This window comes from Neofelis nebulosa, chromosome 5 (genome assembly GCF_028018385.1).
Source record: "Neofelis nebulosa isolate mNeoNeb1 chromosome 5, mNeoNeb1.pri, whole genome shotgun sequence".
NCBI lineage: Eukaryota > Metazoa > Chordata > Mammalia > Carnivora > Felidae > Neofelis > Neofelis nebulosa.
In genome coordinates, this window is record NC_080786.1 from 141,360,830 (window position 1) to 141,386,396 (window position 25,567).

General features: G+C 40.1%; 1 protein-coding gene and 1 long non-coding RNA gene across 2 annotated transcripts in view; one reads left to right on the top strand and one right to left on the bottom strand.

Moving 5' to 3' along the window:
- Positions 1-25,567, bottom strand: part of CYYR1 (cysteine and tyrosine rich 1) — a 112,624-nt gene that overhangs the window by 47,212 nt on the left and 39,845 nt on the right. The window lies entirely within an intron of this gene.
- The window catches only part of LOC131512737 (uncharacterized), a 42,066-nt gene continuing 32,276 nt past the window's right edge, over positions 15,778-25,567 (top strand). Inside the window, exons 1-2 of the long non-coding RNA XR_009262273.1 lie at positions 15,778-18,771; positions 24,318-24,401. This is a non-coding gene — a long non-coding RNA (uncharacterized LOC131512737). The remainder of the gene's footprint in view (positions 18,772-24,317; positions 24,402-25,567) is intronic.

Genomic DNA, 25,567 nt, shown 5'->3' on the forward strand with positions numbered 1-25,567 from the left:
CTCTCTGACCCTCCCCCGTTCATGCTCTGTCTCTCCCTGTCTCAAAAATAAATAAACGTTAAAAAAATTTTTAAAAAAGTATTAATGGATAAGGATATTTTAATAAACATGGGAAATTCATGCAGCAAAAGGATCGTGGCTTGCTTGCCGTAATACCTCAATGAGTTAGGGTAGAAAGGAATATGCATATTATCCAAGTAGAAAAATAAAGCAAAACAAAATAAAGCAAAAACAAACCCTGACCACCCTTGACCGTAAACATATGAATAGAGAGATATTCGTTGCATCTTAAAAAATCTAGCTAACTTTTTAAAATAAAGCACTGGTTTAAACACCCACGATGTAATGTATGCCTTGAAATTTTAGAATAGTCTGTACAGCAAGGCAAGGGACTAAAGACAGAGATGTTCAGAAATAAAACCAAGGCAAAGAGATCAAAGATACTTTCCTCCCCAGTTCAAAATGTGGCATGGGCAGAATTCATCTGCTGTGTATAAATTTGATAACTGCTTTTATTGTTGTTGGTCTTGCAAAAAGAGATGAAATGGAGATATGAATATTGCTTGCTTTGGAGGATAGTCGGGGAGCAGATGAAAAGGCACAGCAAGTTTGACAGTAGTAAGTTACATTTATAGAGCAATAAGAGACGAATATGTTATTTATGAATCTGAGCATTTTAAAAGAAAGTTAAAGTCACTGTTTCTTTCCTGCACGCTAATTATTCCAGGCTGTAAAGCCCTCAAGCAAACTGGAAATATTAAATTATTTTGGCCTTTACAATTTCTCTTGGTCTTTGCACCCAGAAGCATTAGATATGGCAGTGTCTGTCTTTTCTTTGAGAGGGCTCCAATTCCTTGTATACTTTAAAGTGCTGTCTAGGTCCATTCATAATATATTTAATGACAAATTTATTTTCTCTCCCATATTGTTTGTCTTTATGTTGTAATGCACCAGTGGGCTGTAGCTAATTTTAATGTTAAGACGTTTAGTTTAAATCCTCAAAAAATTAAAAATAGAGCTACCCTATAACCGAGCAATTGCATTACTAGGTATTTATCCACAGGGTACAAAAATGCTGATTCAAGGGGCGTCTGGGTGGCTCAGTTGGTTGGGCATCAACTTCAGCTCAGGTCACGATCTCAAGGTTTGTGAGTTCGAGCCCCGCGTCGGGCTCCGTGTTGACAGCTCGGAGCCTGGAGCCTGCTTCAGATTCTGTGTCTCCCTCTCTCTCTGCCCCGCCCCCACTCATGCGCACGCGTGCGCGCGCTTTCTCTCTCTCTCTCTCTCTCTCTGTCAAAAGTAAATAAACATTACGTGTATTTACTTTTGAGAGAGACAGAGTGCTCCGAGCTGTCAGCACGGAGCCTGACGCGGGGCTCAAACTCACAGACCACGAGATCATGACCTGAGCCGAAGTCAACCGCTTAACCGACTGAGCCACCCAGGCACCCCTAAAAATTTTTTTAAATGCTTATTCAAAGGGGCATATGTACCCCAATATTTGTAGCAGCACTATCAACAATAGCCAAATTATGGAAAGAGCCCAAATTTACATCGACTGACAAATGAATAAAAATATGTGGCATACACACACACACACACACACACACACACACACTGGAATATTACTTGGTGATCAAAAAGAATGAAATCTTGCCATTTGCAACACTGTGGATGGAACTAGAGTGTTTATGCTAAGGGAAATAAGTTAGAGAAAGATATTATATGATTTCACTTATATGTGGAATTTAAGAAACAAAACAGATGAACATGGGAAAGGGAAGCAAAAATAAGATAAAAACAGAGAGGGGGGCAAACCGTAAGAGACTCTTAAATACAGAAAACAAACTGAGGGATGCTGGAGGGGTGTTAGGTAGTGGGACGGGCCAAACGGGTGACGGGTATTAAGGAGGGCATTTGTTGGGATGAGCTCTGGGTGTTACACGTAAGTGATGAATCACTAAATTCTACTCCTGAAAAAAATAAAATAAGGTGAAATAAATTCTCTGATCTTTAATACCATGTGGAACAGATGGTGCTGTGCTCTTATAGATAAATATTTTTTGTGATGAATTTTTTTCTTTTTCTTCTTTATTCACGTATGTTAGTTTTTTCCCCCAAATGTTTGTTTTTTTCCCCAAATATGGTCTCAGTGTATGTGCTATAGTTAGAGGTGTCTGTTTTATACTCAATTCTGGAGGTAAGTGAACAATGAAAATAAAAGTAGGTGGATCCTAATTTCAGTAGGGCAATTTTATCACCATTAAAAGCACTTGGAGATACTATTGTAATGGAGAGAATATTCCGGGACTTCATTTATTTTGGATACTAGTGACATAATTTAGAGTCTGTTCTTTCGCCGTGGGACACACTTTGAAACATGTAAGTCCCGCCTTCCTAAACTGCTTATTTTAGTCTTTAAAAAGGATAAAAGTCACTTGAGCATTGGATCAAATTGAATCAAAATGATATTTTCAGAGTACTCTGCATTACATTTTACTGATAAAAATGTAAATGCTATTAAACAAGTCCTGAATGAATGATTAAAAATGTCATCTAACTTAAGAAATAAATCCTAGATTAAAATTTTTCTCTCAACACCTATCTCCAAGATACTAGAAAGTTCTGATATATATCTATATATATCTCAAATACATCTACATTTCTGCTGAATTCTTCCTTTCTTCAAACTAACCGTCTCATCTCATTTCTGTTCACTTTTGTGTCCTCTCTCTGCAGTAACTGCCAGGGATCCCGTTGCCTGGAGACCACTCTTGAACATCCATTGCTGTGGCCTCTTGGAGATTTAAGGCATCTACTAAGGAGCTGACAGAAACCATCAGCTTGCTCCTGAGAAAGTAGCATTTTTTTAAAATCACCATAAAGCACTTGTCTGGATATTACGTATTTCAGGTAACCGTAACAACTAAAGCATAGGATACAAAGAAGAAAAAGTACCTTTAGAAAAATCTAAATTCTACGAATCCATACAAAAAGGAGGTGGGACAAAAAACCTAAATGTGCACTTTTTAAAATTTTTTTTTAATGTTTATTTATTCCTGAGGCAGAGAGACACAGAGCACCAGTGGGGAGGGTCAGAGAGAGAGGGAGACACAGAATCTGAAGCAGGCTCCAGGCTCTGAGCTGGCAGCACAGAGCCCGACGCGGGGCTCAAACTCACAAACTGTGAGATCATGACCTGAACTGAAGTCGGTCGCTCAACCGACTGAGCCACCCAGGCACCCCAACTTTTTTTTTTTAATAGAAGAACGTTTCCACTCCCCCCAATTTTTCAAACTATTTTTTCAAACTATTCTAAAAGGCTCTACTATCTGTATTTTTAGCTCTGTTATTTTTCTATTAACATTCTCGTTAGCCCAAAGGAGTTGTGAAGCAGAAAATTCAATAAAATTACATAAGGCCAACTGTGAAAAAAAGTGAGTGAAGGAGATAAAACACAGCTATAAGAACTCCATATTGCAAAATCAACAAAATGAAAAGGCAGCCTACAGAATGGGAGAAAATATTTGCAAATCATACATCTGATAACAGGTTAATATCCAAAATATATGAAGACTTCATACAACTTAATAACGAAAAAGAAAATAATCCGATTAAAAATGGGCAAAGGACCTGAATAGGCATTTTCCCAAAGAGGTTATTCAGATGGCCAACAGGTACATGAAAAGGTTCTCAACGTGACTGATCAGGGAAATGCAAATCAAAACCACTCTGAGATATCACCTTATGCCTGTTAGAATGGTCATCAACATGACCAGAGATAAATGCTGGCGAGGATGTGGAGAAAGGGAAACTTCTCTGGGCACACTGCTGGTGGAAATGTAAATTGGTGCAGCCACTGTGGAAAACAGTATGGAGGATCGTCAAACAATTAGCAGTGGAACTTTCATATCCAGCAATTCCACTTCTGAGTACATACACAAAGGAAATGAAATAACTATAATTAATGCTGTATGGTGTATTTGAAAGCTGCTAACACAGTAGATCTTACAAGTTCTCATTACAAGGGCAAAAAACCTTTTGGTAACTACATGCGGTGACAGGTGTTAAGAATGATGACATAAAGGGGGCGCCTGGGTGGCGCAGTCGGTTAAGCGTCCGACTTCAGCCAGGTCACGATCTCGCGGTCCGTGAGTTCGAGCCCCGCGTCAGGCTCTGGGCTGATGGCTCGGAGCCTGGAGCCTGTTTCCGATTCTGTGTCTCCCTCTCTCTCTGCCCCTCCCCCGTTCATGCTCTGTCTCTCTCTGTCCCAAAAATAAAAAATAAAAAATGTTGAAAAAAAAAAAAAAAAAAAAAAAAAAGAATGATGACATAAAAAAAAAAAGAATGACGACATAATTATAATTTTGGAATATAATAAAATAATACGGATAAATCCCGTAAAGAAAACCCAGAAGAGCCTCATATCACCTTGGGACATTCTGATTAGGATCGAAGAGTGCAGCACATCTTAGTGGTGTCCAAGGATCAAGAAGAGATTAATATTTGGTGGAAGGTGTGCCCTGTTTAAGAAGCTAGGATGTATTTGAGTAATATTTTGCATTTCTGGCAGATAAACTATTTTTTAAATGTTCATGCTCAAAGGGAAAAAAACACTTTTGTAAAGTAGAAATTTAATGTGAATTAAAACACAGCTCAGAGATGAAATTAGAAAGAAAACAATGGCCCTTCTTTGCTAAACATTTATGGCTTTGATGCTCTTAATTACACTTTGTTTTTCGTACAGTGCCTCATGGTTGCCAAGGTATGGTACGTTATTTAGAATTAACATTTCCTCCAAAATTCTTTATCTCCAAGCAAGTAAAAAGCCATACAAGCCTAAACTGCAATTAAGATGTGCCTCTCCATGAGCATTTGGAAGCTGCTGGGAGGTGGTACTTTCCAGAAAGCTTAAGATTGTGCTTTAATAACAGACAAAACTAAATTTCTGCCATATTTCACAATGTGACCATGTATTGGCTGTTCAACCTCCCTAAACTTCATTTTTCTTTTGCAAGAAAAATGCACGTATTTATTGTATGGAACTCCTAAGGTTGTTATGAAAATCAAATAAGTAGGTATGTAACCAGGTCCCTGGAACTTTATAAGCACTTAATAAACAGGAGCTATTATCATTATCATTCCTATTAAGTTATATTAAGCCAATAGGATCATAAAGTTCTGAGACTGAGTTTGAGGGCAATGACAGAGTCACATAGCTATAATTGTGAACTGCTGTTTAAGAAAATAAAAGGAAGCTATTGTCTACATAGTACCAAAGAGTACATTCTGAAGAAACTAGGTTAAGATTAGAAAAAAAAAAGTGTTTTTAATGCTTTTTGGAGATGTGAGAGAAGAAATGGCGGTAATGCTGCATTAGGAACTATTTATTCTTGGGAGAAGTATAAAATCAAGGTCCTGCACAGTTCTATCCCATCTGTTTTGTTTGTTTTGTGTGTGTGTGTGTGTGTGTGTGTGTGTGTGTGTGTGTGTAGGTATAACTTACATAAGTACATAAATATTAAACATACTGCTTGATGAATGATTTTATGCATATGTCATGTAAACCCCTACTCATCAACATGTAGATCTTATCCACCATCTCAATAAGCCCCCTTGTGCTCACTAACAGTCAAAACACCATCCAGGCCCCAAAGGCAATCACTCTGTTGATATGAGGCTTTGGATCCCCTTCCCAATCTAGAAAAGGGGCTTGTGAGAAATTCAAAGCCTTCATTCTGTAGCCCAACTAGACTTGACTCCTAATCCACTGCCTTTACTTCACCCACCTTCAATGTCCCCTTGCCTCTAGCCAACAGTCACCTTGTCATCAACATGCCCTTAATCTAATTAATCTGTACTATGTTACGTATTCTCTAGACAGGAACAGCTGATGAACTGTGTGACATTCTTCTGATATTTAGGGGACTTTCCCTCCACTATACATTAATGATGTTTCATTGCATTTTTTGATTCACAAATTCTACAACCATCATTGCACTGTATTTTCCAAAGCATCCTGGGCCAATGCTAAGAAGGTGACAGAGAAAATAAGCTTTAAAAAGACCTGAAGGTGAATTGTACAGGTAGCTACATTTTTCTTTTTAAGGTTTATTTATTTATTCAGAGAGAGAGAGAGAGAGAGAGAAGGGAGGGGGAGAGAGAGAGAGAGACAGAGAGAGAGAGAGAGAGAGAGAGAGAAAGCATGTGGGGGAGGGGCAGAGAGAGAGGGAGAGGGAGAATCCCAAGCAGGTTTTGTGCTGTCAGCACAGAGCCTGACATGGGGCTTGAACCCACAAACCATGAGATCATGACCTGAGCGGAAACCAACCGTCGGTTGCTTAACTGACTGAACCACTCAGATGCCCCCGGGCAGCTACATTTTCAAACTCAAATTCCCCAAAGAAGATTTTCTGGTCCTAGTTAGAGTTAAATCATGGTGCAACAGCAGAATGAGCTTGGTGTTCTTGGTCTGAAGCAGCTCTCCACACGTTTCTATCATCAGTGTGTTCTATGCTCCGAATCTTACCTTGGATACCTGACCCAGGTGCCCAGCCTGGGAATCCTTCCATTTTAGGGAAAAGAAACAGGCCCAAAAGGTGCACTGACCTATGTAGGCTCCCTACCCGATCTAGGTGGGTGCCCACTTGCCAAAATGACACTAACCCCTCATTTAAGCACTAGACCACTGATGACTGTACAAGAAAATAAGCCCATAATGAGCAAAGGATCACAGTTTACAGACAATCGCAGAAAAACTCGAATCATTTCTAATATCATCCTTTTCATAACAGTGCTAGTGAGTTCTGAGCTTGGATTTTTCCACTTGCTGCATGAAAATACAAGGACTATAATAATACAAGTGGGTCAAAAATCAAATAGTAGCTACAAAAACCCTCAGCCCTCGGGTTGCCGTGATTTTCACTTGAGTGCGCTCAAGGGTTCATTTTACGTTTGACTTTAAAATTCACACTCAATTTTGACACGAGATGTATGACTCAGTTCTTTACACTACCATCCTGTAAAAACAGATGACTAAGCTGCCAGTTCTAACAGCAGATTATTGCAGTCATCATCCAAACATGCCTTATGCTGACTAGAGAGGGCTTTCAAGTTAATGAGGCAAAAACAGCAATGTCCCAACAGAACATGCGCTATCCTGTAATAAGAAAAAAAAAAAAAAAGAACAAAATATAAATACTAAACAATGTGGTATCATTAAAATCTAGTCCCTTAAAAAATCAAGCATCTTTACTTTTTTCCCACTGTTTGATTATTACTTTTAGAGTAGCTGCTCTCTTAACTCAAGTCTATTTTTACGCAGTTTTAGAATTCAGATCCCCGTAGGAACCAAGAAGCTAGAGGCTGATTTTTCTCAACAGGTTTCCCCTTCATAGTCAAAGCGTCCGCTGGACAAGAAAATGAGGTCAGCCGTAAGAAGAATGGTAATCATTTAATAACATCGGCTGCAAGCCAAAGAATTACAAAAATAAGTCAATCTGAAGCAATAAAAAGCCAAAAAAAAAAAAAAAACAAAACCAAACAACCCAGAAACCCGAGCAAAAACAAATTCAAAATTAGTGGTTTTTTTAATCAACTTACCCAACAAGCTACTTAAAGAAATTACTACATTTTCCCTCAAGAAGGATGTGATAACACAATGCCATTTTTCTACCCACCGAGCAGCACAGGATGCGGGTCAACATACCGATGTGACATCCCCTTAATTATATTAACACCAGGCAATAGAGTCAGAATGGTATTTAGAGTTATTAATTCATTCAACGTGGACTAATCACCTCCTATATATATCCTTTCCCTCTGTCTCAGGGGCTTGGCATATAAAGTATTGTGTGGTGTGGGCAACAGATATGAGTTCTAAGGCACCACTGAAATACAGTTACATCTGAGGGGCCCTGGAGGCGGGGTCGGGGAAGGCTTCACAGATGGTGTGACCTATAAGCAGAGGCTGAAAGCGGTAGGAATTTGCCAGTCAGACAAGGTGAAACGATATTCCAGCAGAGGGCACGTGCCAAGTCACAGATGTGTGAAGTAGCTTAGGATTCTGGAAAACAACAAGCAGTCTTGTGTAGCTGCTGTAAAAATTGCAATCTAGAAGCGACAAGAGATGTGGCTAAAAATGCACGCAGGAACTTGACGGTACGGGATCTTTAAGTCCAAAGAGTTTAGCTCATCCTTGCAAAGAGGGGAGTGACACAATCAGATTCGTGTTTTAGAAAGATACTTCGTGTAGCTGTGTGCAAAGAATGGGACCTAGGAGATCCATTATGGGCTGTTCCAGCAATTTGCATGAGAGGGAACACGGGCTGGCTTCGAGGTCGCACTGGAGAAAGTGAGGGGAAAGGGTTGAATTGTGTAGGACAAAGAACTTTCTAGAAATGGTTAGCAATCTCTGGGGTTTCTGACTTGAGCTACCAGAGTAATAAGGGTTTTCTGAACAAAGACCAGGAATCCAGTGGGCCTAAGTTCTGGAGTAGTAGACTGGTGCGAGTGGAGAATGGTTCTATTTTGGGAGACGCTGAGCCGAAAAGTGTCTTTCGAATATCCAGATGGAAATGACAAAGCAAAGAGTTTGGAAGATTAATGTCTTCATTCTGTCATTGCCTAGGACACTTCAAGCGCTGGTTTCAGTGCTTCAAAGTGCTGGTTTGAAATTATATGCAAGTATTTTTGATGATTTACAGTGGAGGTTCAGGAGAATAAGGACTCTCGCAAGGATTTCTTTGATAGCTTTATGGCAAGTGTTTCAAATAAGGGCACTGTAGTCTAGGGTGTCACTGGGAACCTTGATAGAGGTCTGATTGTCATCCATATAATTTGCAGTGTGAGTTAACACCACCAGCGTCGGTTTGGTGTGAATTAGTCATGTATCCAAACCCCACATCCTGAAATCAGGGTTGTATTGCAACAACATCATCCAATGTAAATAACTGTTTAACGTCATAAATAGGCTTTTAGCAAACAATCTTTTAAAAATATAAATTAAACTATGTCACTACACTTCCCGGTGGTTTCTGCTTTCCCTCAGAGTAAGAGCCAAAGTCCTTATAACAGCCCACAAAGCTGTCCATGATGTGCCTCTTTCTCCTTAACTCTCTGACTCCATTTCTCATTACTGTCTTCCCCCAGTCACTGTATTCCAGCTACACTGGCCTCTTTGCTACTCCTCAAATGTCAGAAACGTGACCATTCCCTTTTGCTGAGAATGTGTTTCCTAGAGATTTATCTGCATGGTTTTGACTTATTGGCCTATCTTTTAAGTGAGTCCTTCCTTGACCATTGATTTTAAATTGTGGCAACTAATTTTTTACCAATCCCTATTACCTTCTTTTTTTAAAAAAAAAAATGTTTATTTATCTTTTAGAGAGAGAGAGAGAGAGAGAGAGAGTGAGGTAGGGGCAGAGAGAAAGGGAGACACAGAATCCAGGTTCCATGCTGCCAGCACAGAGCCCGACCCAGGGCTCAAACTCGCGAACTGTGAGATCATGACCTGACACTTAACCGACTGAGCCACCCAGGCACCCTGATATTACCTTCTGCTTTATTTTCTCAGTAGTGCCAAAGTATAATTTTTGTACTCCCTCCCAACATCATAGCGGGAGATAATGTTGATAGCATCTGTTGATAGCATCTGTAGAGAGGATCTAGATGGGTTTTAGTAGAATAGGCTGAGCTTGTGCTGCCTTGACTCACAAGCCCAAAACTCAGTGGCTTAACTGAGATAGCTTCTTTCTTCCTCAAAGTCTGTTTAAGTCAGGTGACTAACCATGATGGTTCTCCTCCATGCAGTGACTCAGGAGTCCAGGCTCATTGTAGCTCATGGCCCCAATCGGTCAACATATGGCCTCCATGCTTGCCCCCAAAAGGAAGGAGATTGTGTTGAAAGGTCCCACAGAGTCTTTTACATAACTCAGGCCAGAAGTGACATACATCACTTCTGCTCATGGTCCAATGGTCATTAGTTCCATGGTCCCACTTAACTATAAGAGGGCTGGTTGGGAAGTATAGTCTTTTAAGGGCCCTTCAAGGAAAGGAACCCTGGGCATTGGTGAGCACTTCTCAAGTTTCGCACAACACCCAGCTTTGGAATGGCTTCCTTAAGATGGAGAGAGCACAGGAGTAGGATCCAGCAGACCTGAGCATAGATCTTGTTGAACCAGTCACTACCCATGTTGCCTTGAGTAAATCAATCATTACCTCTGGGTCTCAGTTTTCAAATCCACCAAATGGGGAAAATAATACCTACCCTGCTTGTATTAGCGAGACTTTTTAGTTTCCGCTACAAAAGTCTGCAAGCAGAATTACCATATTTAGGCGACTGTTCAGATGCGAGTACATAAATAATGCAGTATGAAACCTAGAAGGCCTGTCTGGATGAGATATAACGAATTATGCTGTTCTACATCAACATTGTTAGAGCCGTAAACAACGGTACTATGTCCAGTCTTGCTTGCTTAACGGCTGAGATGCCTAAGCAGCGAAGTAAGGAGCTGTTTACGTATCGGCACTGGTGTATTTTCTATGTACGGAGTATGAAGAAAATGCAAAGGAAATTATGATATATGTTAAACATTAAAGATTACACAAAGCACAAGTTTGGCGGCTCTTGTGGTATCTGATGCTCTGTTGCTAGAGAGCGTCTACCTAGATCAGCTACTAGGCCACAAAGCCGACCCTAAGTTCCAAGGATGGATGTGTAGTTAGGACAGGGTATAATACTGGCCAACTGTCAGCTATTTGAAAAATTTCATTACCATGTATTTGAGGCGATATCAGTCTTTTAAAGACACCAATTTTTACAGATTTGGCTAATTAATGAGTATATTTGTTGTCAGACATCAAACGGTACTGAACGTACATGTAGTTATTTTGTAAGTCACCTCAAGATTGCTCGTGATGGTGAAATTTTAATGGTAATAATGATAATCATGATTATTGATCATTTTTCCATATGCAAAAAATGTCATCAATAGCAGATGTAATCTTATAAATAGATGTCATGCAAAATACTCAAACGTGTGAATTCTACTATTAAAATATGCTTTGGGTTCTCTGGAAAACTCCGTGGAATCTACAGCATCATGACAGAAAGAGTCCAAGTCACCTGTTTTAAAGTGACAGACTGTCCCTATAGAGAGCCTCTTTTTAACTCAGCCTGCCATTTATTTTCTGAGAAAGCTCATTCTGCCTGCATGTATCTATGTCTGATAGACGAGTATTTCCTACATTAAACAGATGGGCCTCTACAGAAGCTCCCCCTATGATTCTAGTTCAGAAAACGTTTCTTGCTGCTAGTAACAGTATTATACACACGTGAAACATTAGGAACACCTTTACGGTCATTGAAAGGTCACAGATCGATTACAGCCTAAAACATTAGAGTCCAGGAACCAGTCAGTACTGTGGTAACCAACCCACAAAAATCCATATAAAAATCTGCTAATCGAACTTTGTCATGGAATTTTTCTGCCTACTCATTGGCCCACCTAACTCTACGGTGACAAACAAAAGAAATGGATCCAATAAAGCCAGCTGCAAATAGATACCCACGGCCACGTGCTGGAATGCAGATAGCATATCAACAATGAGATAAAGCTTTCTGAAGCAGAAGGTCACCGAACCAAGATTTCTGACACATGGCCAAGTGCTGGCTTTTAAAATGGAGCGTAACAGAAAGCACAGGGAGTGAATTTTATAGGATGTTTTATGTGACGTTATGATAAAATAGGTCCGGGCTATTGCCAAGCGAATGCTCCTTTGTTTCCTTTTGCTAACAACTTCTATGTACTATTGCCTTGACTCAAGGGTTTGGGTTGCTTCCCACCTCCCACGAAGATTACAACCTCGAGAATGATTGTTTTTCTTCTCTTGAAACACTTCTGCTGCTCTCGTGGATAAAAGACATTCACAGAGCTGGTCACAGTTCCAAGTTGATGACCATACATTGTGTGGACACTTTGGAATAGAGAGTATAGAAAAATAAACAGTCCCAATCAGAAGGAACTTTCTACATGGCAGTTAAAAACTGTGTCCAAAATAGCGCATGTGCACACACAAACACAGATACACACAGCTTGAACTATGATCTCTTATCTCTGTCTCTCTTCTTACTAATCTCTTTCTTATTCAGATTTGACAGTATCGTGCTTGTCTTTAATAAATGCCATCAATGGTTTTCAATCATGGCCTGTATCTTAATTCCAGGAGTATCATTCACATGGAGTCTAGATTGAGGTCGGCAAACAATAACCTATGGGCCAAATCTGGTCTGCTGCCTATTTTGTATGCTTATTAGCTAAAAACATCTGTTTTCTTAACGTTTATTTATTTTTGAGACAGAGAGAGACAGAGCATGAACGGGGGAGGGGCAGAGAGAGAGGGAGACACAGAATCGGAAGCAGGCTCCGGGCTCTGAGCCGTCAGCCCAGAGCCCGACGCGGGGCTCGAACTCACGGACTGCGAGATCGTGACCTGAGTTGAAGTCGGCCGCTTAACCGACTGAGCCACCCAGGCGCCCCTTAAAACATCTTTTATATTAAAAAACTGTTTATTAATTTTGAAAGACAGGGCATGAGCGGGGAAGGGGTAGAGTGAGAGGGGAGCAGAGGATCCAAAGTGGGCTCTGTACTGACAGCAGAGAGCCCGATGCGGAGCTTGAAGTCACAAACCATGAAATCATGACCCGAGCTGAAGTCGGATGCTCAACTGAGGGAGCCACCCAGGTGCCCCCCCCTTTTTTTTTTTTTTACATTTTTAAATGGTTGAAACCAATCAAAATAATAATATGCTGTGAAACTCAAATTTCAGTGTCCATAAACAAGGTTTTATTGGAGCACATCTATACTCATTTGTTTGTATGCTGTCTGTGCCTTCTTTTGGCTGCAAAGGCAGATTTGAGCAGTTGCAACACAGACCACATGGTCTGCAAAGCCTCAAATATTGACTGTCTGGCCAAATAAAACAGAAGTTTGCCAGCCCCCACTATGCAAATGGGACCTCCTGGGGTTGAGTAGTACCTAGCCTGTGTGGCTGCCTACTACACCTGATCTCTAATACTCATCCCTTTAAGTGCTTTTTCTGGAGCTTAGGCATTTAAGATTTTCCATAAGCTAGGCCCAGATCAGATTCTCTCCAGCCTTCCCACTCACTACTTACTCTTTCCTCGGTACCCTGTAGCTTTTTATGTTGCTTCCATGTTCTAGCTGTGTGTTGACATCTGTGTAGCTTCATCTGTCTGTTGATATCCAACCTGAAATCCCAGCTCAGATGTCACTTTGAACCTGGCAGCTCAGAAATGCGTCTACCTAATAGGATTCCTCGCTTCTGTGAATTCGCGGTGTCTTGATCTTCTCTGACACACTTACCGTATCTTGCCCTGCACTCTACTTAGTCATACTCTTGTGTCATTTCTCCTACTTTGTCCTGCAACCCTTGAGTGTAAGGACTTGCCTTAGGTTCCCTTTGTACCTTTACGAATGGTGTGGGTATGGACAGGCCTGGTGACGATCCCGGTCGACTGAGGGACAAATGCCAGCATCCATCCAGGCCTCTGCACACGGGCAATCACGTATTTCCTTAGTTGCAGTGTCCAAGGAAATTCCAGTGGCATGGCAAAAGACCCAAGTCAGTGCTCTAATAAAGCTGCTATGGGGAGGGGTGGCTCAGTTCCATAAAAACAAACAAAATCTTGGAAGGGCACAAGCCCAGGACCCAACCCAGAAGCAGGCAAATACACCGAAGAACAGACAGGCCCTAAACATCGGCAACATTCAATAAGTAGTGAGATTCCATTCACCAGACCGGGGTCCAGGGCAACAGAGCCAATAAAAAAGGGGATAAAGTGAGGCTGTGGCGTTTGGCCAGGAGAAAATAGCAGCCGGGTCTTAGAAAGACCGGAGTTGTAAAGAGGTGACTGGGCAAAAGTCCAAAGACAGAAACACACTCAAGGTCAGAGCTAGGCTACTACCAAGACAATGACTGGAGCTGAGTCCCAAATATTGTGTAAGGACTCCTTAAATTATTCTTGCTTAGGTTTGGATTTAATTCTGAGATTTATAGAGCAGAGAAATCTATAAAGAAGGCTTAAGTGGCTCTAGCAGTGGGGGAAGACAAGAGACGTAGAGGGAGGGGGAGAGCAAAGCCTGGGAAAGGCCAGGGTAGAGAGAATTAAATGAGCCCTAACCACACGTCAGGCCTTGATAAGGCTTTTACTTACAATACCTCATTTGACATGCATAAGAGCTGCAAGGAAGCAGCATATCCCCATTTTACAGAAGAAGAAACTGTGGCTTAGAGATTATTAGTGGAGCTGAGGTAAGAAGGCAGCCATAAATGAAGCCACACCAATTCCCCCTGCTACCTACCATTGCCCGTCACACTTTTTCAATAAATATCTATTAAATGAATAATGCAGATAGAGAAATGACAAAATGGTCTTTTTACAGTTCAACATGGTAAATGTGAGAGCACAGATATTTGTCTCTTTTATTACTGGCCCAATGAACTCAAACTCACAACTCACTCATGGGTACTCTGTGTCCCATGTGCCAACCTGCACACGAAAAAATCTAAAAACATATTGGTTGCTGTGGTCAGGTGCTCTGGATTTCTGGCCTTCCAAGTCATTTTCACAAACATGTCCAAGTTCCATTTCCAGATTTATTTTAGTTTGCTCAGTCCCCCTGGGTACTCACCGTCTTCCAATTAACCCTGGTACACCTCGTTCCCTGCATGTTAAATGTTCCCTCAATAAAACCCTCCTTGATCTCTTTATGCAGAAATGGTAATCTCTTTCTTTCCTCCACTCTGATAGACATTTCTTTCTATGCCATTTATATGGCTCTATCCTTAATCTGAAATAATAGTTGCATATAAGCTCCAGGAGCTTTAGAGTTTGTTTACATCTTTTTGTCCGCCCCCCACCCCCCACCCCAGCAACAGCGCCTTAGAATGGCATTCATACAAAAAGTGTTCAAAAATGTATTAAAGAACAATGTACACACGAAATTTCACTTTCTTAGGCTCCTCAATGTGGGCATTTTTTCCCTCGGAGGTTTGTTCCCACACTCACCTTATGTTTGACTTGGTTCTTTTCAATTAATACAGTTCTTTCCGGTCACTGGAATTCTTTTGAATGAAGCAGTTGTATGAAATGGAAGACGACGGTATATTGAAGGTAACTAAGGCTTTTCATTTTATACCAGTTCCAAAGCCAATGTAAGGATCTGAGTCTAAAAGTACTTTTCACTACCAGTAGGATATACAGGCCTATTGGCATACAATCTGTTTTTCAAAGTCTTTAACAAAAATACTGATTCGAGTATTCTTCCTCTGATCGTGTATTCTTCTAAGAAGTGCTATTTAAATAACTGTATAATTTCTTTTATTGTATAATTTACATCATTGTAACAGTCTGATAGTTCACAGGGACCCCTTGAAAGACTTATATTTAGAACATTTTAAAAGCGTATTAAAAGGTATTTTTTTCTCATTTGATAAATATTAATGCATTTATTGATGGACAACCATTTAGGGTTGTCCTAAATTATGAACAAAATAATCTTGAGTGTGTAGTTGTTATAAGAAAGTTAACTATTACTAAGGCTGAAAATATAAAATATATTCTTCTGGAAACTGCACCTGAAAAATATTAATGAGAGAATATCTGATGGTTTCTGCTGGATAAGCTCCCTCGTTTTGATAGAGGCCTCCCAAAATGCAATCATTTTAAATTGTCTGTGTAAATAGACAATATTATGGCTTAATATACATAAAACGTAAAGCCACTTATATTGGCCTCTAGAATGTGTTAAATACTTTAAGGATATTGCTTTAAAATTCTTTGCTTAACTTAATATGAAGATTATTCTACAAGCCAGCAAGTAATGAAGGGATTCTATGGAATAATAAAAGAAATGTTTAGCCAGGATTGAAGAATTCACTAGGATAATCTAACCAATTACAATATTGACTACGATTAAGGCTAAAAATAATGTACCTATCAAATAAAGTGAATTACAAGAAAGAAATAGAACACCCTGTATAGGATTATCTGAGCTGATTCTTTCTAGAATCCATTTTTTTTTTACTTTTCATGTTATATGCAGTTTCAATATGTTATTACTTCTAATCTTTCAAGTACTGCTGTCAGATAAACCTAATTATTTCCTAGAAATGGCTTGCTACTGAAAGAAAAATGTAGCAGAAAACTTAGTCGCCCATTTAGATATATTCAGTTCATATTAAAATATTTCCTTCTTTATTTTTTTCTCTAAAAGAAGACTCAAGTGGATGAGGTATCAGACATATTGGCACAAGTAAGATGAAGGTGGGTAGAGAAGGCGTAGCAAATCCCAGGACTTGACACAGACCAGACAATTCTTCATTAAATCTCTAGGAGCCCCGGAAAATTTCCACAGATATTTCTTGGGGACTATTACGAATTGAGTATTTGTGTCCCCTCAAGATTGATATGTTGAAGGCCTAATCTCAGTGCAATATATGTGAAGGTGGGGCCTTTGAGAAACCATTACATTTAGACGGGGTCAAGAAGGTAGAGCCCCCATGATGGGATTAGTCCACTTATGAGCTTGGTCTCTATCCCCCCACCCCACCCCCGCCTCCAGTGGAGAAAGAAAGCAGCTGTCTCTAAATCAGAAACAGGGGCCGGACCAAGCACTCAACCATGCTAACTGATTTTAGACTTCCCTAGAAGTCTAGACTTCCTAGAGCTAGAAGAAATAAATGTCGATTGTTGAAGCTACACAGTATGCTATTCTGTTACAGCAAACTGGATAGAGGATAAGGATTGTCAGTGTTCCTCTCACGTGGCCCTTGAAGTCTTGGCCGACAAGATCATGAATCTTGGTGTCACAGCACCTATGCTGACTGCACACAGCTGGCTGAAAATGTTGGTGCCACTCTCTGAGCATTTGGGAAGGCAATGCTGAGACGTGTCTGGTCCTACATCTGCAATCGTCTGAGATCCAGATTTAGACACCCAGCATGGTTGTCTAGGACACTAGTTTTTGAAGCTATTGTTTTAATTTCATTATGAAAAGAAGAAATTATGCTACTTTACTCCTTGTACATCCGTGTTTTACGAGGCTCTCAGACTATTATCCTCCTAAAGTTCAGCCTGCTGACATACCAACAAATGGTAGGATTTAGCTTTACACCAACTGATTACCTTAAGAATGGGAGAGGGCTCAGGATCATGTCTCACTCTGAGTTCAAAAATTAGGCAGTAATTTACATTCTTGAAGTATCATTGAAATCCTTGCAACAGATGTCTTTTCTCCCAAAATTGAATAGATGTGGTAGAACCATCCCTGTTCCTTTACTCAGGGCTGTCTGTGGTCAGTGGCAAACAGTTTAACATAGATCCTAATGGTAGAGACAACATCGGTTAGTTTTTGTACAGGATCCTGTCTTCTTATTCATTGTTGTATCTTCAGAATGAATTCATATGTAAATCTTAGGCTGTGTAGTAATCAATTCATTCATTTGATTCGACAAATATTTATTGAGAGCCTACCATGTGCCAAGTACTATTTGAGATATTCGGAATACATTATTAAGACACTTGTCCTTGAAGAGATTACATTTTGGAAGGAGTGGAGGAACAGGCAATAAACATAACAAAGTACAAATATTGTCAGAAGATACTAAATTCTACAAGGAGTAAAAGGATAAGTCAGCAGGATAAGGAGGATGAGAGGAAGGGATACAAGCGAGTTGAGATACAACGACTTGAAGGCGGTGAAAGAGTTGGCCAGGCGAACACCTGGAAAAGGGCACTCCAACCAGATGGCACAGCCGCCAGAGAAGGAGAATAATTTGGGTCTCAGATAGTCAAGCAAGGAGGTCAGCGTAGCTGAGGGAGAGTGCCGCAGGGGGAAAATGGTAGGAGATGAGGTCAGAGGTTAGCAGGTCAGGTCCAGAGGGACTGGGAGACCATTTAAGAACTTTGGCTCTTACTCTACATGGACATAGGGTGCTGCTAAAGGGTTCTGAGCAGAGGAGTGACATGATCCAAAATTGGGTTTTGGAAGGAATCCCTCCGGTTGCTGGGCTGACAAGAGACGGTCAGGAGTGAGGTTAACCTGAGAAAGAGAACTAGGAGGCAATGGCAGTAATCCAGGTGAGAAGTATTTTTCAGAGATGAAATCAGCGACCTTGGTTCTCCATGAGTTAACTTACCGATGCTAGCTAGCCCAGACTGAAACGACTTTATACATATGCTAAAGAAATCTATTTAGATAGATACAGCTCTGCCAATACATTTCACCTCGAGAAATGCCCGGGTATGTTTTTTAATTCTTACATTTTGTGAGCAGGTGGTACAATGAATGGACACCAACTTCAAACAAACTCCCATAAGAACCATTAGGACTAACTTACCCGAAAGGAACCTTCAAATTCACATCAATCAATAATAGCTAATAATGGCCTCCGTTAATTTGTTTTAATTTTGACCAAGTGATAATATTGCCATCGTTTTTTTTTTTTTTTAAAACAATCCTTGATGGGACTGCTACCTCTGTTGAACTCTTGAGTGTATCTCGTCCCAAAGAGAATGATCAACAAAATCAGTCCTGGATACACGCTATACATTCTGTTATACCTACTCATAGCTCATCTGTGACATAGCTTCTGAATTAAAAGCAAAGAAAAAAAAACAGGAAGAGAGAGAATAAAATATTTGCTCACATTTGGGAAGAGTTCAACTAATTTCTTTAGCTGATTAAGGTAGGATTTAAAATGTTTCTCTCTCTCTGTCTCTCTCTTTTTGGAGCTCCTTGTTAGCTGTTTTGCCCTTCAGGAAAGGATCTGTGGTGGTACGGATTGAAAAGGTTACACTGTGATCATTTGCAAATGAATTCTATCTGGAATGAAAATCCACATAGTTTTATACTGATGTTGTAATGTTCTATGTGATATTTTGTCAAAACGATATGCTGCCTACAACATAATATTTCACCTTTAGTTATTAGCACATTGACACATTATGAGAGCAGTAACAGTTGGCAATGTGAGCAATATTCCAACTATAGAGAAGATTTACCATATATTTTTAAAAGCTTACAGAAGATACTTTCACCTAGTCTTGATCTATCCCATGAGGGGATTTTAGTGGGCTTGAAAGCCTCCAAAATTATTTGCAAAGTTGTGTGTTCATATGAATTTGTGAAATGATCCAACAGTTTTTATCACAATCTTAAAGGAACCTGTGACATCACCCCTCTTTGGAAAAAAAAAAAAACCTTAAAAAAACACTGACATGGAAAAATGCACAGATGGTACTTTTTAAGGGTTATTTATATATCAGAAGAATACTCTCAATTTATGTACAGTTTGATTGCTCACAAAATTTAGTTTTGTTTTGATCAAAACGGACCTTTTGCTTTCACATCTTGATTTTCTAGAGAAAATATTTTATTTTACCTGTCATTATTTTTTTATAATGAGACAGACCTTAATTTATTTCAATCAGCACTGATGAGCCCCTACCATACACTGAGGGATACAATGATGAGAAAAGATAAAAAGACCAGGTTCTTGACCTTGAGAATCTCACAGTCTATCGGGAGAGATGGAGACACAGCTATTGAGCATAAACTGTGAAAAACATTATTAGGGAAATGAATTCAATGGTGGTTTTATCCCTGGGATAACTGATTTCCCAGAAAAGATCTGGGTTATTGGCACTGGGAAGATGACTATGTTTTTCTAGGCCAGGAAGAAAGTTAGAGTGTTCTGGGCACAAAGAACAACAGGTATGAAAGCGTGACCGTTCAGTTTTGTGAGAACACAGGCTTAGGGGACAGGGGTGGAGAGCTTGGCTGAAAGGAAGTCTGGAAAGATGAGGCCAGGCTCCAAAGAGCCTTGGGACCATCCTAAGAGTTTGGAGTTGCGTATGTAAGGTGAGGAAAAAGTATTGAAGGTGTCGGATAGAGGAGAGAGAGAATCGAATTAGTTTAGAAATCTGACTCTGGTGGATAAGATAAGGCCAGACCGAAAATACCAGGAAGCTCCTGGAAAAAAAAAATCTTGAATTAGTAACAGAATAGATATTCTTGTCCCTATTTTTTTTTATTTATAGAAATTTCTTTTTTATCGTAGCCTATAGAAGGATCACAATCATCTTCCTCTCTCTTGTTCCCCAAAGTGGCTCTGAACTGGGGTCCCTGCTTTCTCTCTCGCCCCTTACAATCCGGACTCCACATGAAAGTGAGTGGCCATTTACAATAAAATACAAATCAAATCATTCTCCAGAGGCCTCAGCCCTGATGAACATCCTGACTAACGTCTGTATATTTCTATTTCTTTTTCTCCCATCTTCTTTTTGAGCCCACTACTACAACTCTGTTTTAACTAAGTGACTGTAGGAGCCTTATGGGAAACACGTCACCTCTGTGACTCTTGGTTTTGTTTGTTTGTTTGCATCTTTAAAGTGGTGTCGGAACTCTTGTCCTTACTTCAGGGTTCTAGATATCAAAGGAGACAGGAAGGTGAGGCATTTTAAGATTCAGGAACCCCATCTAGGGAACAAATCCCATGTCCTCCAAGCACTGCGGCCCTGTTAATTCTCAAAAATCTGAGCGAAGGCATTCCTTTCCATGCACAACGTAAGCCAAGAGTTCAAGTCAATCGCTTGCAATGAATTAGACAGTGAAGAAAGTTGACTCCTTCAGTAAAGAAGCTCTGGACACTTCTATTGTTTTTTATTTTTCTTGCAAATATTGTGTTTATGACATGAATGATCAGAAGTCAAGGAAAGGCTGTCCTCACATAACTTTCTTCTGTCCAGGAAACATAGAGAAGGGCATTTGGACACTTGAAGCAAATTAAAGCCAGAGCAAAGGCCAGGAGTACTGCCAGCTTCCTACGTTTCTTTGTCCACAGGCCAAAATATTACCAAAACAAGTGTTTCCTGTCAATAAGCTGCAAGCACAACTTCTAAAATATTACGGTTTTTAATTTTTTTTCAGGCATGAAGTTCCGTAAGCTCATTCTATTTTAATTATGTAGCATAACCCAAGTTGCATAACAAATTAAAGTCAAACCACTGTTAGTTACTTTTCTCAAGGAATGCTGTATAAACCTCGAAGGTTAGAAAGTCAACCAAAAAAGAATATCTAATAGTAGTTCTTTATATTATCCACGAATTTAGAAATCTTTCACTTTTAAATGTTTTTTATGTCTCTTTATTTTTGAGAGAGAGAGAGAGAGAGAGAAACAGAGCATGAGTGGGGTAGGGACAGAGGGAGACACGGAATCTGAAGCAGGCTCCAGGCTCTGAGCTGTCAGCAGAGTCGGACGCGGGGCTTGAACCCACGAACCATGAGATCATGACTGGAGCCGAAGTCAGATGCTTAACCAACTCAGCCACCCAGGCGCCCCAGTTACTTGATTGTTGAATAGTTCCCACTTTCATCAAGTATAACTGGCTTATGTTGGGATGAACGTATTCCATTTCGTTGCTGTCTCTGTACATTTCTTTTAGTTTGCATGAATATGGCCAGATGAATCATACATAAAGAAAGCTCAGCTCCTCCGGAGCACTGCTATTTTACTAAGAGCTCCACTGCCAAATTCAAAGCTAAATTCAGGTTTTAGGTATCAGAATCTTGCATAGGTCCCTGGAGAATATTTTGTTCAAATAATGTAACACCTCAGCGATCAGAGGTTCTGTTCACCTATTGTGTCTTTAGAAATACGATATTTTACGAAGTCTGAGGTAATGAATATTAAGGCATTATTGTTACCTTTTTTTAAACAAAAAAAGCTCAGACAACATATAGTGAGACAAAGGAGTGGACTGTTTTATGAAAACATCCTACAGAAATGTCAAGAAATAAACTTTAGCAATTCTATAAAGAAAGGGTAAAGGAAAAACTTAAAAATCTGGAAATGTTCCGGTAGAAATATGGTTAACTATCAATCAAAAAGAAGCAAACCATTTTGGCAGAAGAGAAATAGAAATATTAATTTTGAGCCAAAATGTTACCATTTTGTTAGTTACTGAATTTCTGCTTTTAGCTCAAAAGGTTTACAATTAAAAGCCTTTGGTCTCTTTTTAGAAATTCCTGTAAATAGCATTTGCTAGAAATTTGTTGGAAAGACCCTAAAATGGGGGAAAATGTGAAAATAAAATCTAAGATTCAGTTCAATCTACTGAGATGGTATCTTTATTTATATAATCGGAAGAAATGTCCGAATTGGAAATCAATTTGCCTTGTTATTGAGGAGCTCGGTTACTGAGTATCTGTGGCCGTCAGACAAGAAAGTGTGTAAGAGAAGGAAGCACATTCAAATAAATCTCTCATGAGCCTTTTCAACACAGGTTTTCTGGGACAGGCAGGCTAAACCATAAAGTTTTGTTGGTTTGGTATCTATTTCACACACACCTCGTCCGTTATTAATAGCAAACAAAGGGACATAAAGAAATTAAAATACTGAGTCCTTCCTCTCTATGTTTTACAAAGATACTTTACTCATTTTGCTTATTTCTCACAACAATCCAATAGTTGTGTATTGTCATTGCCACTGGCCATACAAATACAGTAAGGCTCAGAGGGGTTTACTAAGTTGTCTAAAGTCACCTGGTGAGTAAGTGGCAAATGTGCGATTTGAATAGAAGTCTACTTACTGAGTTCAAAGCCCATTCTGTGTCTGTCACATCAGATTTTGTTACATATGCTCCTTTTGCATCGTTTTAGAAAGGTACAAGAGTTTTATGAAATAAATGAGCTTCTGATAAACTGGATACAAATGACCTTTTATAGATTGAGTCATGTATTAATATGGAACACACACATGTAATTCATATATTGAATTAATGAGTGTTATGCATTACATTTGTAAAGCATAAAATGCGTGAAGAAAACAGATAACCACAACTTCGAACTGAATCTTAGCATACAAATGATCACTCTCGGCTTTGCTTCAAATGGGTGAAACGTATACAGAACACGGTTTTGCTGGAGCCAGCAGCAGCCGTTGGCACGGGCTGGGAATCAGGGCACACTACTGCAGACCCGGAGGCTGGCTGGACCAACAGTGTGGCACAAAAAGACACAAGATCCTGAAGGCACAGGGAGACACAGCTTGCAACCGTCAGGGACAATACCACCAGTCTCTATTTTACTTAATTTAAAATTATCAGCTGCAGGTAATGTTGTTTTTGACAGAGGTCACTGTGGTTCAGTGCTACTGGATTTTACGTTATTAAGCACTTAAGCTGTTTGCTAGAATGATTGAGGAGCAGAGGTATATTTGGAGGCCTTTAGAGGGAGTTAGCTCTTAGCCCTTTGGCAATAATGGGTCTTCAAAACAAGGAAGCAAAAGATCTTTGGAAGTTCCTTGTTTTTTTTTAAATTAATTTTTTGGGGCACCTGGGTGGCTCAGTCGGTTGAGCGTCCGACTTCGGCTCAGGTCATGATCTCGCGGTTCATGGGTTCGAGCCCCGCGTCGGGCCCTGTGCTGACAGCTCGGAGCCTGGAGCCGGCTTCGGATTCTGTGTCTCCCTCTGTCTCTCTGCCCCTCCCCCGCTCATACTCTGTCTCTCTCACTCTCAAAAAATGAAGAAATGTTAAGAAAAATTAAAATTAATTTTTTCTTGAAGTATAGTATCAACACACAATGTTACATTAGTTTCAGGTATACAACACAGTGATTCACCTTCTCTATCCTGTATGTTGTACTCACTGCCAATGTCACTACCATCTGTCACCATGCCATGACGTTACAAAACCACTGACTATGTTCCCTGCGCCGTAACTTTCATCCTTTTGATTCATTCATTCCGTAACCTTCTACTCCCCTTCATCCATTTTGCCCACCCCCCATCACTGCCCCTCTGGCAACCACCAGTTTGTTCTCTGTATTTATGGGCCTATTTCTGCTTTCTATTTGTTCATTTGGTTTTTTTTTTTTTTTTTTAGAGTCCACATATGATTGAAATCACATGGTAATTGCCTTTCTCTGTCTGACTTATTCCAGTAAGCAAAATACCATAGGCCGGCCATGCTGTTGCAAATGGCAACATTCTTTTTTGTTGCTGAGTAATATTCCGTTGCACATATTGTATATACACACTACATCTTTATCCATTCATCTATCTCTGGACACTTAGGTTGCGTCCATATCTTGGCTATTGTAAACAATGCTGCAATAAACATAGGGGTGAATGTATCTTTTCGAGTTAGTGTTTTCATTTTCTTTGGGTAAATACCCATGAGGACTCCTTTCTTGACAGTTTTAGGTTACTGCACCCATCCCATTTTTTCTAGTGACAATGATGAGTTATGGCACAACACTGGTATAGATATCTTCAGGAATATGACCATGTATTGGTCAACAGCTCTACAACGACGGTGAGTACATGAACAGACCTTCCATTGGAGACTAACAAACCCACACCATATCATTTGACGTACACTGTGAAGCTTAGGTCGGTCAATCTGCTTGTATTTGTGTGTTGTAAAAGTCGTCGGAGCTGAGAAACGCTTATGGAATTCAAGCTCTTCATAATCAGCCCGCACGATCGTTTTCTGCCGCCATCAAGTTATGTGTTGTTAATGGAGGAATTTTACTGGTATAGAAGTTGAGTACCCTGTCACTTCGGCCACACGGCATGCAGCGCGTGCCAGAACTGGTCGTGACAAAACATCAACTAGGCTGTCGCTGTTGTCATTGGTGGTGGTGGTGGTGGTAGCAGGGTGTGTGTGTGTGTGTGTGTGTGTGTGTGTGTGTGTGTGTATTTTGTGTGCGATGCTTGGGATTGGTTCTGAGAGGGGACCAATTGCAAAAGTGAATGCTAGCAAACACTGGTCATGGAACATAATCAGCCAAAGCCACTTACTCTCTCACGGCAAAAGGCCTAGAAGGTTTGAAGAATTTAAAACTCAGATGTATTTGCTCTAAGACTCATTCAAATAATATAAAATTTAGTAGCAAATTCTAAGTACATGGAGCTGTAAGCACACCTGTCATGCTATTCACCAGTATTTCTGGCACTCTGTCGGCATGTGTCTCAAATCAGTGTAAGAAATTTGTCAACCAGAATCTCAAAAGAATGACCTTGTAAAATACGTTGTCAATATTTCACTAATATCACTATGATGTGTTGTCAGTTGCTTATTTACTTGTCTGATTGCCCCATTACAACTCCTTGTAGGCAGAAATCATGCTTTATTTCTTTGTACGCTCAGGACCTAGCAGAATCCTTTTACAGGATGGGGGCTGAATAAAGGGCTAATGTTAAATGAGTGAATCAATGAATAGGAGTCACCGCTTTCTTACTTTATCACACTCAGCTTCAGAGTCGGTGGCCATGCATTCCGTCTCTACTCTGTGTTAATATACTGGATATTTTCTTACCCCTCCTGACCCACCTTCCAGCCCTCTCTGTCTTGCTCAATAGTCGGGAAGGCTGACCCATAACAACTGTGCCAATACACCAACTTGCCTTCCGACGTATGCTTGGGTTTGGCCAAACTGGATATGGGGGATTGGAGGTTGAAAGGAACAGGAGAATGAG